Raw genomic sequence first — 17,899 nt, 5'->3', positions numbered from 1 at the left:
CCCAATAAAGTAAATCCAAAATTTACACCCAAATTATTATTTTTTTCGGGGAACAGTGAATCAGTTTTGGAGCAAGGAACAGAACTGCTTGCTAAACCATTTGAACCAAGTAGCAACCAAATGTAACCTTTTTTTGTAATATTTTTCACAGCTTGACTGCGGTCTGAAGAAGACCTTCCATTACTGAATACCAACATTTCTGAGTATAATACCGTAGTATTGAAGGGGATCTTGGATACCCTTTATCATATTGACATCCATCGTTAGGATTGTCAGTAAAATGATCCTACTATGTACATTTGTTACAGCTACAGCCCATGAATCTGCATTTGTGCATTATTCCAAAGCAAAGAATGGCATTACACAGTATGTATTGTTTAGAACAAGCCTTGCCTTTTGCTTAGGGGGCAAATTAAAAGTACAGGAAACAGGGTAGCCGAAAATCCTGTGCCTTGGGCCACATGACATGTTGTGTCAGGATTGCCATTAAGAATCACAGAGAATATTATTGAAACCTTACAAAATCTAGGATATGAAAGGAAAGGAAATATTGTAGTGCCGGGTACATAGCCTAAACCAATTTTCAGTGTCAGGTAATGTTCTTTGCTCAGTGTGGCCAGAACAGTTGTCCGTGTTTTAGGAAGATGCATGTGACTTTTTGTCTGTGAATAATAGGACTTCTTTTGGGAAGCACAGCAAGGGAACAATTGACCTTCTTGTATCCATGATTTAGACATGAAAACTGAATTATAAGGATGAGAGGGATAAAATAAATATATTTTCAAAATGTATTACAGATAAGTTGTTATTATATGATTATCTCACATTTATTTTTATTAAATACAAGTTTTAACCCCTTAAGGACAATGGACAGTCTTAAAACCCATTGAAAACAATGCATTTTGAGCCCGTACATGTACGGGCTTTGTCATTAAGGGGTTAAACAAATGTAATAAGTATTGGTAACTGATTGGTGGTACATACAATAATAATAATAACAATCATAATAAATCTAAGAAAAGCACTGTACTACATAATGTAATACTGAAGCATGATTGAGACATCCAGGCTTGGAAACTATATTATTTAAATAACCGAGCGCACATACAGCGCTTAAGAGTCTGTTTACAGGCTGTAAACCAATTTTGCTGTCCTCAAATCTGACCGTAATGAGTGCCCAGATTCCTCCTGTGCCTGAGTAGCTCATTTCACAAGGGTAGTAATGTTTTGAAAGAACTGGAATGTCTACAATGTTCAGACACTGGTTTCCAAAAGGACAGACTTAACATTCAAATATCGCTTCATAAAGCTTAAATGGCAAATCAAGCCCCAGTCAAGAAAGCCCAGTCAACAGTTGCCTGGGGCAACTTAATCAGAGGCCTGCCAGGCAGTGGCATATTCTTCATAACAAGATGGGTATGGAGGCCTGACAGCCATTGAGAAGACTAACTAGGGGCAGATTGCCCTATTGGGACCCATATCGCTATGCTTCTCATTCCTTTCTGATGTCTCAGGAAGAGCAGAGAATGTTTGGTTTGCATCACTGTGTTCTTCATCCCCACAATAATGTTTAAAACACCAAAGCGAAGCAGAAATGTGTTTACAAATTAAAGCACAGTATTACCTAAAATCAAAAAGAATGGGAAGTGGGCATCAAAATGATTCTTGTCTGTGGTGCCACTAGGTCTAAGCCTGGCCAAGCAACATCACAAATCAGGACCCATGTGGACCATATACTTGATTTCCCACGAAGTGCTTTGCTAAATTACTGAATACCTTGGAGCGGAAAATGCTCCTGGGACAGCAGTTTTTATCTGCCTAAGAAACACTGAAATCTTTAATCAAAACCTGAAAGTCAAACATACCCCTGAGGCAGTTTCACATACAAACTGAATATTATCCCAAGTAATGAATCATCATGCAACTGTCCAACACCTGCTTTGTAAACCACTTGAGAAAGTGCCACATCTAAAATAATAATACCAATAATAAAAAGTAGGTTTTGTAACACTCAAAACAAATTGAAACAAATTAAAATTAGAAAAAAAAATCAGTTAAAAAAATAAATGCCGGTTCTCTCATCCATTGCTTTTAAGGAATACTCTAATGTTACATACTTCCAACATGTTTTATATCTAAACCAGCCGCACCCATCACCTAATCACTATGATTAAAGTATTGATAATGTCATCGTACCAAATCGTACAAAATCCTGTGGATGAATGCTGTCTTAAAATGTCAATTTTAAACTGCAGGCCCGTTTCCAAAAACAGTGGCCCCAAAAATACAACATGATCTTTTCTCACTGAAAGGGCAGCCCTATTTGCATGTTCGCAAATCTACTGTAACACAGAGGGATCACTGTTGGCCTGAACACCATGTCTTTCCTTAAAACCATCTATGTGTCGGGACTGGAAAACATCACCAAGTTAAGGATGTGACAAGTTACTAGTTCTCTTAATATTACGTTTGTGGAATGAAAAGCTTATAGCTCTGTACTTCTTCAATATCTAGTATATAAAAACATAAGAAGTTTGGCTGTGAAGCCAATTAGCTTTCGCATTTTAACACTTTACTTCTCTCCATCTGCGACACATCAGTGCGGAGCTTCAGGGGGGCCGAGACCCCACACTAAAACTAGAAGAGAGGAAACACTTGAGGATTGATTTTCTGGAGTCTGTGATATTTCTCTTGAATGTATAACCTGCTCCTAATGATTACCAGCAAGCGAAGGAGATGGATGGTTTGTTAAGCTACAGTAAAACAAAGTTTAAAGGGGGTATCCTAAAGTAGAGAAAACTACTTAATTTTAGTGCTTTTAGTATTGCGAAACAAAGCTGCAATACAAGATCAACATATACACAAAATAGAAAGATGATGCCCTGAGGAAGGTTCTGTGTTCTTCATCTTGAGCGGCCGCAATGTGACTGATTTACTTCTGTTTGCGAGCTGCCGTGGCCTTTCTGTCCCAGTAAATAGTGTTTTGTTCATATTGTATCTTTAAATGAAGTATAGGCTTATCCTAATGACAATTAATTTGTGTCAGGTGAAGGTGCAGCTGGGCGGGTGACTGGATTGTTGCCCAAAAACGTAAGAAGCCTCAGAACAATGCAGCCTATAATCCCCAAATCGAGCAGCAGCCGCACGCTCTTTCTAAATGCGGATTGTTTTGTTACCCTACTTGCGTAAAATACGATGAACTGGCCAATCAATTCAAAACAACCTTATTATTGTCCAATACCAATTTGCACTTTGTCTAAAGATTACCTGTTGAATATTTCAAACGAGAACTATTAAATGAACTAAAATATTCGGTATCTACAGGGGCAGCAGAGAGGAAAACGGATCGCAAACCACATAAAACCCATGTTTCATGTCTGACAAGGGTACAGCTGTGGGATGGGGGTGGTGGCTATTAGATTACTAAATTAAACAATTGAAGAAATAAACAGTTACAATGCTGACATGCTCCAGATGTATTATGAGACTATCCATAAAAGTGTTGGGTTCTGGGAGTGCCCTGGATAGGGCCCACACACTGAGAATAATAGCATTAACCAGCCTCTCTCTTCTTATACAGGAAAATACATTTAGTATTTGTCAATATGTGCACGTGGTTTGACTGTAGAATATTAATTCTATAGTGGGTACACATAGCTCAACGTATAATACTACAATTATGTCACCATGATATATGTATCATTAAGGGATAGGTTGTTTTTTTTTTGCACAGGCAGGGGTAAGTCGACAAGCCCATCCAAATGTTCCAATGATAGATAACAGAAGATGGGGCAGATAATGTTCACAGTCAGGGCGGCAAACCACTTCACTATGGGCAATCGCCCTATAGGGCATTCGACCCGCTAATGCATAACAGCTCTTAATAGACTTGTTGGGGAGATCAAAGACCAGCCTTGAAACTAGACCAGTTACACTTCAGAGGTCTCCGCAGATCTCCGCAGTACCTGCTATTTGTTACCTAATGGCACTGAGATATGACGCCCAAGGTGTGGTGTAAATTTCCCGTATTACTATATAGTACATTTATTATACTTACTACATTTGAAAAACACAAAGTATAACACATGAAAAATGTCTTCATAATGAACAGTAACAAACCACTGAAGGCATCCACACGCTTGGAAATGCTGTTAAGATAATTAAAATACTGCCCTTAAAGATGTGTGAAAAGGAATCATTTAATTATACATGATTAGTCATACCTTGTTTTTATAGATCATTTCCTATTTGATCCTTCATTACATTTACAAGACGTTTGATAAAGATGAAGATGCCAAAAGCATCTAAAAATGAAAGATTGTGGCTGCTTTCCAGGTGTTCTTCTCAGCCTATTCCACCGGAAATACATGTTTACAATCCAGTACACGCTCATCCACAAGTCATTTTCTCAGACCAACAACGTGGACTCTCAAGATTATTGGGCCAACCTGCTTTGGCTCCTAGACTTTAAATCTGAATGTGCCAAAATGAATTGGTTACGTTTTACCCAGTGAAATCAGTCCATCAGAGATCACATGGAAACAAGTCAACATAATGATTTAATTTAAAGTGGTCTTTCCACCCAGGGAGAGCTTGGCAGTTCTTAATACAACAGAACAAAGATATTTAATATATTCACTTGACATGTAATATGGGTGTCCCTTTGATAGGATAGGATTGCATGTACGCTATAAATGATACCATAGCACACATTAAACGTTAACTCATAATGCAAATGTATATACTAATACATATAGGTGCCAATCACAAAGCAGTATGCAGTGGGCAAGCACACGTAATGCAACTGGAGCATGACATAACTACATTGTAAAAGTATACTTTTTTACACGCATTTGCAAGCACAATGTATATATGATCTTTTATGTTTTACCTAAAAACGTTATAATCCACTCATTTGCCCTTATATGGAGAACAATTGCATTGCATATTATATAGGTTATAAAAACACTAGGGAGGCAAAAGTTACCATGTCATTATTGTTATTGCTATATTTGTTTTATACCTTATCATATTCTAGAGCGCTGTGCAATGGGTAAACAGGACACAACATTTAGTTAAATAATAATAATAATACATTAATTATTATTTGTATTAATATTATTATTATTTACAGCAACAAAAGGAGAGTCCTGTTCAAAGTTACATTGTATGTATAGATACCACAACATGTAATATTGGGGTGGAAGTACACAGTGCTAATGTGGCTAATTGAAAGTTCAATATTAAATATGATTACAGGACAAACATATTGATTTGATCCTAAGGGACATTGTACAGATAATGGAGTCTGCACACAAGGAAACATTATTACATGCCCTGTTTGTATGGAAAAGCAGGAAGGATGCATAAAGTCTTATGTTCTGCCTACGGTCGATTAACACACTGAGTTAAAGCGTAGCCGCTACGACCACCGCAAGCATAACAATTTAACTAATTACTATTCCAATTAACTGGAAATTTTCTAAATGCAGTTCCATGCCAGTGAGCTTGACATCCAATATTGGGTAATTAGTAGGAACGGAATTGAATGTAAATGTGGGTGTATACTAGTAATCAAACGCCGATAAAAGAAAGGAACAAAAAGGCATGGACAGATTATTTTGTAACAATTTGCATCGGTTTTATCCGACAGGCTGCATTTTTTTTTTAGGATAGGGTTGCACCCAGGGGCAGTGGATATACAAACAGGTCATTCATTTAATCCATCACTAGGGTGGTGGATTAATGGACTAATGGACACATGTTTATCCAAACACCCCAGGCTTTCAACCTATCCTTTTTTTTGCATTAAATAAAAGCACGATATGTTTCCTCTTATCTTTAATTGGATTTTACAGATTAAATGTTTTGCCTTAAAATGAAACAGTGGCCTTTTGAAATTTGTGTAAAGCCGCGCAGTTTACGTATATTCCGATAAAAAATACAATAAACCAAATATCTATGTAAAAGGAAGAAATTAATTTATATTGAAGGAGAGGAATAAAATAACCTCAGCAACTTCATGATGGGTCATATTCCAGACAGCTTTTGCAATGTAATCTTTTTTTTTGCAGAATTTCCCTACAACCTAACAAAAGGTTGGAGATAATCTGCATTGTGTTTGCAAAATCCATGATGGGTATTTTTTTCCCTTTTGTGAATAAATGTCCATGCCTTTTTATATTGCCTTGTATGATAGCTCTTTTGGCAGATGCAGTCTTCTTGCTTTAGGACTCAAGTTCAGTGGTTTTAGGTAGACCAAAGTAAAGAATAACCATGCAGATTCTGAAAAAATGGATAAAGCTGATGCTTTTTTAGTATGTAGAACTATAAGATGTAGAATCTGCTATAATACTGGAAACCACAATTCCCAGCAGGCAACACAAGCCAACGTATCAGGTCAGACAGCATTAATGAGCCATACTGAAACATAGTTTGTTTGGCTGGTAAGTGGATTTTGCCACCCGGTGTCATTCAGGAATATAGTTAGCGAGAGCCAGGTTCTGTTCATTGGTGACTGTGTGGACATCATCACAATTTAATGAGAATCAGGGCATGACACTGAAGAGTCTGTTGATGCTGTAAATGAATGAATTGCCAAAGGCTTTGCTTCATGCTACTACTGCACAGCATCCCTACTTTACAAGGAATCTACTGATACTAGCAGTGCCAATGAATTAGCCTCCAAATGAACTCAAAGGGATTAAAGCCCATTGCTTCCTCAGTCTAGAAGCTGACATGATATAGAAGTTTACCTGATGACATTTATATGTATGATGTATGATGACTTCAGCCCAAAAGTCAGTACAGCTGGATGGAAGGTGGTACACATGGTAAAGGACCACTTCAATAGGAACCTACCTTCTTCACTTTGCAAACTGTTTATCCAGAGAAACCCACACACCGTTATTTGATCGCCCTTGTTGAAAGATATTCTGTGGTTGCTTATGTGCTGGAAACAACTTCAAAGCAAATACAGGACACAATAAAATAGATAAGAAAGTTAATGGCTTTAAAAGCTTAATGGGTTAAAAAGCAGGGTCTATGAGGAACTCTTAAATTAGAGACAATCTGAAAAAGGAAGAAGATCTTCAGACACTTACAGGTAAATATTACAAAAAGGGACAAATAATTCTACTCCTTATTAAACTGCGGTAAAACATAGGGCACTGATGAAGGATAACATTTCTGCAGTGGTGGCAATAGTGCAGGGACACAGATGAATCTCAGGGGAATCAAATGCATCATATAACAGAAATGCTAGTGTTTTTACCTTTAAGTTTCAGGACAGAAAACGTGCTCATATCTCTAGAGAACAAAAAAGGTTCCTCACAAAATGGCATGGTCAATAAGGCAGTAGGGAGTCAGAGCCAATATAAATAGAGAAGTACTCCTTTCTGAAAACCTCTAGGTTACCCTTTCACCCTTAAAGTGCTAGATGGTGTTCATATAGTATCTCTAAAACATTAAGCTACCAATCAGTGCTAATGCTCACAATCTGGTTGTGCCCTAAACAAATGGACTCCTTAAAATTAGCACCAAAAGAGTGCAGTCAGGTTGTTTTTTTTTCTGAACCCTTCTTGGATACACCATGTTTATAAAATAACACCGACAAATCAACAATACCCAATGCTAACTGGTTACATGAAACACAGGTAATTTAAATAACATCTGCTTAATCTGTTGAATGTCGGTTGGTAAAAAAGAACTGACATTTGAAACTGATGAGCAGCCACCATTCTGAAACAGGGTCATATCCTCTATTGAAAAGACGGAAATTTAACTGTGTTTTTGGTGCTTCCATTATCAGTGTTTGTGGCGTGACTGGTGTATGTGAAGAATACCAGAGTAGGACAGACCTCTGCTGAAATACAGATAAGATATGACACTGGCTACTACTTCCTGTTCATTCAAACGGATGACATATTACAAGTGGACTGCTGCTGGGGTAATTTGGGTAACAAATACATCAACATTCCATGGAACTCAACAAAGAATCCAGAAGGACTATAAACTAAGCAAAGGTTGACTGCCCTTTATGTATCATGAGTTAGGAGGATAGAAAGGGCAGTGGTATAAGTGATAGGTAGGGAATAAGGAAAGACACATGAAGAGCAGGGTTATTATAGAGATCTGGTGAGTGAAAGGAAGACGTGGGAGATTGGTACAAGAGAATAGATATGTGATCTGACATCTGTTTGTGTTAATGGCGTACAGGTACTGAGCAAGATAGCTGCCATCACACTGGGAATTGGAAGCAGAAGATGCTGATCATTTAAGACAGGGTTAGCAGAGTGTTTAACACCCTAACACCCTATCTGCTAGAAGACTACGTTTATCTAATCCTCAATACAGTTTTCATTTACAGTTTATAGTTGATGGACTTCCTTATTGCGATGGCCCTGAGTAACTTGAGAATATTGATTTCTCCCTAAAAATAGTAATTTCTACACAAAAACTCAGTTCTCCAAATGTGGAAAACAAGTATTTCTAAGTCTGCTATGTCATTTACAAACGTTTTACACAATGTGCATATAAAATCAGGGAACTGTCTTATTTGTTTGACTTGAATCAGTTATATTTGTTATACTTCTTTTTGTGAATGTTCACAATTAAGATCATAATTCAACATGAGCTGATATCTCTGGAAAAAAACATGCAGTCTAATGAAAAAATCACTTACAAGCCAGAGTATGGTCCCTACAACTGATGATTTTTTCTTTTCATTGCTGAGGGGTATAAAATTGTTACAAGTATCTTAATGTCTCACAATAACCTCATTTATTAGATATTTAGATATTAGTATTCATTACATTTCTTTCAGTATAGACCCTGGATGAGTCCCTTAGCATGATATAGGCATCCAGCCCAGACTTACCCAGAAGGCCAGTGCCATATGGTGTGGGTCACTTACCTTTGCTGTTTAACGTTGGTTACACGCACTGGCCTTAATGTGTCAGGGCCGCTTTTCATCCCTAGTATTTTGCTGTAGGGACTGGCAGCGTGTCAGCAAACAGTTAACTCCTGTGCTGTTCTGATTTCAATCACTACTAGAAGCTTTTTTCTTCATTTGTCATTCCTCATATAACTACGGGTCATACTTAGAAGCACGTTATGCTGCATTTACTGGCTATAACCTTGTCATGACACTTTTTTGAGTTGTGTGGCCATAAATCTGTGTTGGACAGGTGTGCATAGTTAACTTACTTGTCTACTAAATATGTTTTGGGCCATACCAGACATATCTGTTCTGGTGTGTCTATAAATTTTGTTTCTGAGAGCGAGAGTGAATAAATCCACAGATCCTGTTCCTCTCCCCTCCTGTCCTACTATGAATGAATGCACATTATACTTAGTGCTGGAAAGTCACGTGTTAAACAGCACTGTTTTGACAGCAGCAGAGAGTCTTCCTGTTAGGAAGCTACCATGAGATTTACAGTAGGTACCCCAGAAACATTGGGCAAAACAGGATGCCCACACCTTCTACTACTCATCTAAAGAATGAGTGGTTAGTCTTCCATCAAAGCAGATCATTCTAAAGGGAGGGGGTGTTGTTTTTCTTGGTGAGATTGAGATTCCACCATTCTCCCCCTAAAATGCCCTTCTAACCCTGCTTCCCAGACATCTACTATTTCTCGTGCTACTCTGTCAAGCAGAATACACATGTAGCATAATGTTCATTTCACAGCCTGGCTAAATGCCATCACCATTCCTTCTTACAGGCAGCCGGGACACAGAAAATGCAGAGCCCAGCCTAGGCTATTACCGACAGTGTAGACAAAGCTGGCAAAAGGCAACATTTTGGGACTGTCCAGTGAGACATCTAGTGCCCAATAATGTAGTTAATTTAAATTTTATAGTCAAAGTATCATACTTATTGCTCAACTCAAACAGGTAGCTACTGTCTAACAGATAGAAGCCTCCTTTGTGTGCTGTAATCTGTTTACCCAACACCTTAGAATCTCGCCATATGCCCATGTGAGTCTACCTCACCTTCAGTACAATTCAAAACAGTCATAATTTGGATTGAAAGTAGAAACAGTACAGAATATATCGGGGTGGGGGTGGGGTATTTGTGTCCTGGATATACAGTGAATCTGAATTTAACTCAAAATCTTAATTCATTAGAATAGGAAAAACAACTTTTCCCCCAAAGCGACTCAGAGACAAGAATTAGTTCATGATAAACGTCTCTCTTATGTCCTCGCAGCTGCTCCATGTGACTTTGAAAGAGGATATATATATATATATATATATATATATATATATACTTCTCATCAGGGGCGTAACAAGAAACCATGAGCATGGGGCTCTGGTTTCGAAACTTGCCCCAAGGCCCACCAACTCCAACAGCCAGTCTGTGCCATAATTTCCCACAAACAACTTGTCTGAGCCTTCTTCGTCCCTTGCCCCCTTCCAACATGCAACATATATAAACACACTTACACAAATTACACAGTTACTCATACTCACTAACACACATTCTTCAGAAGCTTCCTGTCTGGCTGCTCACATAGATGCAGTCCAGGTCGGAAAGGGCCCTTTCTAAGTGCTTCTCATACTCCCTCTTCCCAATATAGAAGGAGTTGGAGAAGTACCAGGGCCTGAAAGAAGAACTAGAGAAGATGTGGAGAGAAGTGGTCCCAGTGGTCATAGGAGCACTCGGGGCTGCGACTCCTAAACTGGGAGAGTCAGTCCAGAAGAATGCAGCGCTAGGAACAGCTAAGATACTGCGCAGAACCCTCTGACTCCCAGGCCTCTGGTAGAGGACCCAAGGTTGTGGAAGACACATACCACCCATAGGGTTTTTATGTATAATTTTAAAAAATCATCTGTTACATTTTTTTTTGCTACTGCATCAGTTTACCTGCTGCTCTGCTAATGATAACGCTGATAACAGTGTAGAAGAACTACATGGATGTCAACAACATCTAGCGCTAAAGTGTTATTTGCTAGAATACTGCCCATAGTAAACAGGAAGCATGCTACAACTGGAAAAGATAACACGGAATAACAAAAGCAGAACAAATAAACATGATAATAATAAAAAGTAAACATTCGATGGTTATTTTTATTCATTCTTCTTTTACCATGAGCAGTGATAGAACCCAAATTTTTCCAAAGCCTCAGCAACATTTGTGTGAGAAGAACTGCTCTTTCATTTAACTAGCTGGCTGCCAGTGTGGACTGTCTCCGAAAGCACGTATGTGGGCAGGTTTTATAAGGACCTAAATCAAAGACGAATCCATGACCCTTCTGAGCCGCAGGCTTCACTGGTCCACAAGACATGTTAATGTGCCATTGTTAACGATAAGATCTGTGTTTAGTGTGTCAGATGCTCTTCAGAGCATGTAATGGCTGGGGCACTGACATTTTCAATAAAAAAAAATAAAAAAACATTTCTTTCAATGATGTCACCATACTGTTCATTTAACACTATATAGTGTTTCCAGGAATGTCTAAACTCAGATCTTTGTGCAGGTCCTGGCACCATAACCTGCTTAGTAAACTCCCATGCTGATTGCCTGGATGAAGTGCTGTCAAGTTCAGCAGAAGATGAAAATACACTGAGATGGAGTATGTGTGCCCACACTCACACTGCTTGAGCAGACACTCAGCGCTACCAACTGTCAGAAGGCAGTACCTTGAGCAGCTTTTTCCAGTCAAGCACTGCTCTTAAGAAGAGACCTAAGTTGTGTTAAAATCATACACTCAAATTCTATTTGGTTAAAATAGATTTATTGGACCTATACAAGGTAATGATTTTGTATTGTAACATTATTTATTAGACCTCTAAAGGTCTAGCGTAATTGACTAAGCAAATTCCCTCATACGAAATAAGTAATTCGTAATATGAATATATTATTCATTCTTCTTCATGTTACCCCCTTCGATTGTCTCCTAAGCAATTGCTTTTATTTAGTTACACAAAGCCGCTTGTTTGTACTCAGTTGGTTAGGGTTACCTAGTTCCTTGCTACATACCAAATTGTTCATCACTCTAAAATATGAAACTAACCCCTTATGTCAACACTGATATAAATATTTGTCATATTTTTTAAATGACTTAAAAAGGAATTGAAGTACCACTTCAATGTCTCAAGTAGCCCAGATTGAGAAACTGATTTAGAAAACTGGATCAAAGTCTCAGGATAGCTCTAAATGTCAAGACAGACTAGTGGACTACTCTAGGTATCTCAAATCAATCAGATGAAGAGGGTCACTTTTGTTTTAGGGGCCGAGGTGACTTTTCATGATCCATTAATAGCTATTTACATAATTGAGTAAGGATTTTGAGAAGACCAGACGAAACTATTTTATTTGCACAAAATATTTCAGTTGCATATTTCCTGAAGTTAAACATACATGTACCTGTGATCAAAAATACATATGTGGCCCTTTATACAGCAAATAATGTCATTTATAAATTGTACTAGTCCGTTTGTTAGCAAATGCATACAAGAAAAGTATGTGCAAAGGAATTTACTTTCATCAGTCTTCTCTTGGCAAGAGAACACAGTGCTATTGGATTTGTTAGGAGTTGCAATGTTTTTGCCCCCAAAAATCTGAAATTTAATAGATATTCCAGCTAAAATTTCAAAAAAAAGTCATTTTTAAAGTAATTTAAGAAATAATAATCGTATACAACGCAGAGTTAAATTAATGTCAAATAGAAAAACGATTACACAAAAACAAAACATTTCACAAAGTAGGAGGAAGAATAAACGTACTGAGTGCCAAACAGAAACTAATACCAATGCCATTTAGTATTTGGTATAGAACAGTTTTACAAAGAAACGGAGTTCCTATTGAAGCTGATCTGTTTCTTTGGATTCCGCCACACTGATTGCAACATATAATATAGTAAATATTTCACTAAGAGCATTATCTGCATCATCACATTTGGGTTTATTCACTAAAGGGAGAGTTGCATCACAGCTCCTCCACGTTACTATTCATTATGAAAATCCAGCCCCAAGTAAACGTATGCAGAAGGGAGAGGTTGGCTGGTCCTGTGTAATGTATGGTTCAGTCAGTGAGATCACATATTCAATAAATAAACCCCACTGTTGGTTAACATAGTTGTTTCTTAATTCTAAATTTGTTGAAAAACAATGCAAAGGAAAATGCTATAGTTTTCTAACTTCTATAGCAAAAGAACACATGAACAAATACACATACAGGAAAACGCATTGGAGGTCTATGCAAAGTAGACTCTAATATCTATTAAAACATGGAGACTAGACCAGCCCATTTGGTCGAGCTCCCCAAGATTCAGACCTATTGTTTTAAATTTATCGGCAGAGGGCTTTTTATCCAGGGGTGCAGTTTTTACAGAAGACTCAAAATGATGCACTATAATAAGTGTTAATGAACCTTTTAAGTGGTCGCAAGATAAGAAAGGTGTAAAGGAAATGGGAACACAAGAAGTGAGTTCGGCCAAGCCAATGGCATTAAATATCTGAATGCAATAAATGTTAAACCAAGCTGCCTGTGCCAATCCCCACTGATGCCAAACATGTAGGTTCTTCTCTGATGGGTTGATTCTCCCATATAATAACATTGATATGAATATAAGTCCTTTGCCACCTTAGATCTGCCCTGGAGCCTGGCCCTCCAGCCATTCAACTTGACCATACAGTACCACCCTGCTTAGGACAAGTAGAACACAGATGTGGTATCTGGATAGGAACAGGCACTTGCCTCAAGATTATATAGGTTAATATAGTTAACAAAAGTGTTCTGGTTTATTTCCGCCAAAGGATACTTGAATTCTAAATGGCAGATGCGATGGCTATTATGGGAATCTCTAATAGAGAAGATTCTCAGAATCGTTTTAGACTATATGCTTTCCACAATCTCAGGCAGCATTTGGAGAGGCAAACATGCTCCCAATATAGGGACGAGTGCACAGAAACACAACATTAAAATTCCATCCTTCTAGATTGTTAGTATCTTTAATATGCAGCAAATCGCACACCAGTTGATAATTGTAACGTTATGGAATGCATAACGGCGTGAGAATTTTTAGTGAAGAATACAGCTTTCCAAGAAGAGTTATTACACTTTCAGAGTACGGGGGTGTAGGGTTTCCCTCTACAAGCATGTTCAAGGTTAATATAAAGATTTAGGAAGATCTTTTTTTCCCCACTGAACAGAAAAGCTGCTGATGCTGCACACCTTAAATATAAAGGGAAGATTTTTTTTTTTTTTTTTTTTTTACAGAAAACATAATTAATAGAATTCACAACCATGTAAAGGAGTTTTGGTTAAATTGATCGATACCATTAAAAGACGACATTCACCAAGGCTTCAAAGTGCACTGCTGTCCAACTGGCCATTTACACTATAGGGGTCTGTGTATAGCTGGCGTTGCCTCCATAATGTTATGACTGGCACGCTCATCTTGCCAGGGCATAGCACCAATAAATGATATATCCTGGTGATATAAGGATACAACTGCAGAGATAGGTCTTAGGGCAAGGCTGGGGGCACTGCCAGGTCAAAGCGCAACACCCCACTGGCACTACTGACCCTAAGCAGGGGTAGGCCAAGTGTCCTTGGCAAGGTTTGTGAAGGTCCACAGAACATCATTAAACTGTCCACCACCGGCCACAGTAAATGGCCACCATGAGCAATTTTGGTGCCGACCCCTGACCTTAAATAATGTTGATCGAAATCAGACTTTTTTTTTTCTTTTTTAAAAACCTTTGATACAAATTGGAAAGATGCCAGATTCTGAAAACGTGTTTAGGCTGCCACGTGTTCAATGACATTGCCACTTACTTCATGTGGTAATCTGGTAGTATGATACATGATATGGGCTGGGGTGCAGGGAAAGCATGCTAAATGTATGGAGATTAAAAATTGCATTGCATGAAAACCTGACATGAGAATACATGAAATGTATTTACCATCCTGAATAATTTGCTACATATACAACAAAGCCATCATAATAATGAGATGTGACAGCATTTGCAGCTAATTGTTTTGCCTGTATTATAATTAAATTATCTGTATTAAAAATTCACACCAAGTTGCCTCCATGTTAATTAAGCAAATAAACCCTAGCAGTTATGCCATTTTATTCTGTAGTAATCACATAAAAAAACATACAATTTTAAAGGGGAAGTACCATGGATGTGAGCATTAAATCCAGTGCGGTATATGGTAATGTTAGTATTGAAAAATATATGGGTTTTATCACATTTTGTCAGTCTTAACTTTCCTTGCTTAATCACCACATTGAGCCAATTCTTTATAGCATTCTGAAACCAATAATTTAGCCTAATCTGCCTGTTGTTCCTTATGGAGAGACTCAACGCTTAATCAATCCTTAGTCTTCTCTTAGATTCAGGATAGCCATGCGCCTATACGATGCATGCTCAAATTCCTTCACTGTATAAACTTCTACCACTTCTGCTGGGAGGCTGTTCTGCTTATCTTTCACCCTCTCACTAATCTATTACTCTTTGAGCAAGAGGGTGGATGACTAACAATGAGCCATTGTATTATTTACCCACAGACCGTATAAGAAGAGGTCAGGGTGTTTGTCTAGTAGATTGGTCTAAGATACTAGAGATAGAACACATACAAATGGCTATTATTCAGCTGCCTGAAAACATATTACACACAAAGTAGAACTGTCAAGAAGAAGAAAAAAAAAAAGTATTTAAAAGAAAAAATAAATCCCCCAAAGCATCCCCTCCTAACCGGACTTGAATTTAGGGCTGTTCCATCCATTAAGTACTGGATTGTAAAATAGTGGTCTTTTTGCAAAAAAATGGAGACAACTGTATTTTCAAGCCTTGTGTAGCAGGTTAATTAAGTAAGAAGCCACAGAACACCAGCTTTTTAATTTTATTATTTTCATTAGTTACACCCCTGGAAGCTTAACAGATGTAGGCAGAGGTGATAAAAACAAGTTAACCAATTTCCTATCGCGGAGTAAATTTGGCCGAAAAAAAAAATTAAATAAAAATAAATAAATTGCAGTCCAGCAGCAAGTCTTAACAACCAAAATGGGAGCAAACGGTAACACCGCACGAAGGAACTTGAAACCACCTTCATAAAACTAGGTAAAATATTCAGTTGGCACCCAGAAGTGTGAATATCTCCAGGCGTCCAGGAACTGGGGTTATGAGACGCACGCGTTCTGAAACCAAAAATCTGACCGAGTCAGAATGCCAAAAAAGCTCACACTTTATGAAGGTCCAGACTTTATTAGTATTACCATAAATAATTAGCCTAGCGTGGTGTTTGAGGAACTGATACACAATATCACATGGCTAACAATGCGTGCAGATAAAGTTTATTGGAACAGAATCAGACTTTTTGTAAATTATAACCTACATTACTGTATACTGCACTTTATTTTATGCACAAGGAGAAAATGAATTTTCATGGGACTTCCCCTTTAACTGAACAAAAAAACAAAACTAATCACTACGTGTAGGTCAAGGAGACGTGGTTATGTCCTCTTCATCATGTCACCTGGGGCAAATGCAGATTGGCTGCTGTAATGGAGAATTATTACAAAATAGTGAAACCTTCCGTTGATCCTATAGATTTCCTTTCTTCTAGCACATTGCATGCATGCCCTACATATACATTACTTTAAAAGATTGTTTAAATTGTCAAAAATTAGGGTTAACCATGTATTTGTAAACATATCTTTGGATATATTGGGTTTTTTTCATTAAGAATTTGATGCTTGTGACTACCATTCCAGAATATATATATTTTTTATGAGATATATATATATACACAGATTGTAGTGTGACAACCTCATACCCTTTTAGCAATGACAGCTCACCAGGTGCCACAAGAATAAAAGTTTATGTGCAAGATGGAATGATGAGAGTATTATACCAGTATAATATTCTGTACTTGATGTATTGAAAAACATGGAAAATGTCATGGTCATCCATTGACATTTGGGTGGAAATAAAAACACGAGAAAACATTTCTTAAATAATTTAATTGGAAAAGTACTTTATAAAACAATTATAAAATGTAAAGTCATGACGAGAATTGCTCTCTAAAACACATCCCAATGTTACTGAAAGCGTGAGCGTACGCGCCAAGTAAAAAAGAAAAATATATATAAAATTTCAAAAAAAAAAAAAAGTTAAAATAAAAGCAAACATGGTACCAAGTGGGATAAAGAACAGAGAAGAAGGGAAATGGGAGGTGGTAAGAGAATTGGTTTGGGGCAGAAAAATATTGAGTAGACTGGAAACTGGGTGGGGCAAGTATAACGGGTGTGGGAAAGAGGGGTTCAAGATGAAAGAGCAGCATGACATGGCTGTGCCAGCTCCATCTGGGCGTTTAGTCACTAAAGAGGGGGTTTGCCATTTGAGACTTCACTTTACATCATGAAGAGCCAACTCCAGCAAGCTTCTACTCTAAGAATAGCTTGTATGGCCCCCTAAAAGCATGTTGAAATCATACTAACGCATTGATTGAAACATTGATTATTTAGGGCCGTCATAGCCATCCTTGGATGGTATTATGAATTGAGAATTTATGGAGTTGAAGCCGTAACTCTCTTTGAAACTCGCCTAAGTTCTGCTTTAGCGAATAAACCCCACTGGTTAGGTTTGTAAGCACACCACAAATGAAGAAATTTCAAATCAGACACTGGAAAAACGGAAGCTCATTTTCACTAAGCGATCCTACGTTTGTGAGATTTAAAAGCCAACAGCCTAGCATACAAGGGCTATTGCGTTCAAGTTACAGGAACAAATACAGAAGGGAGTCTTCAGCAGCCCCACTAGAAGTGAGCAGGCAGTACAAGGCACTGCAGTAAACACTCAGTGTACAGCCTTCATCTGTGGGGTGAAAGGAATAGGGACTCCAGAGGTATACTCCAAATGTCTAATGTGGAAATTCAAATG

The 17,899-nt window shown here is 37.9% G+C and overlaps 1 long non-coding RNA gene across 1 annotated transcript; it reads right to left on the bottom strand.

The window, feature by feature from the left end:
• Positions 1-16,964: 16,964 nt before the first annotated feature.
• Positions 16,965-17,509, bottom strand: LOC128483724 (uncharacterized). The gene is made up of 2 exons (XR_008351097.1): positions 17,454-17,509; positions 16,965-17,402 (listed from the first exon to the last, which is right to left on the bottom strand). It is a non-coding gene; the product is annotated as an uncharacterized LOC128483724 (long non-coding RNA).
• Between the last annotated feature and the right edge of the window lie 390 nt (positions 17,510-17,899).

The sequence above is a fragment of the Spea bombifrons genome, chromosome 3, assembly GCF_027358695.1.
Source record: "Spea bombifrons isolate aSpeBom1 chromosome 3, aSpeBom1.2.pri, whole genome shotgun sequence".
Taxonomy (NCBI): Eukaryota; Metazoa; Chordata; class Amphibia; order Anura; family Pelobatidae; genus Spea; species Spea bombifrons.
The sequence above is the reverse complement of the archived record's forward strand: the minus strand, read 5'-3'. Positions and strand labels throughout refer to the sequence as shown.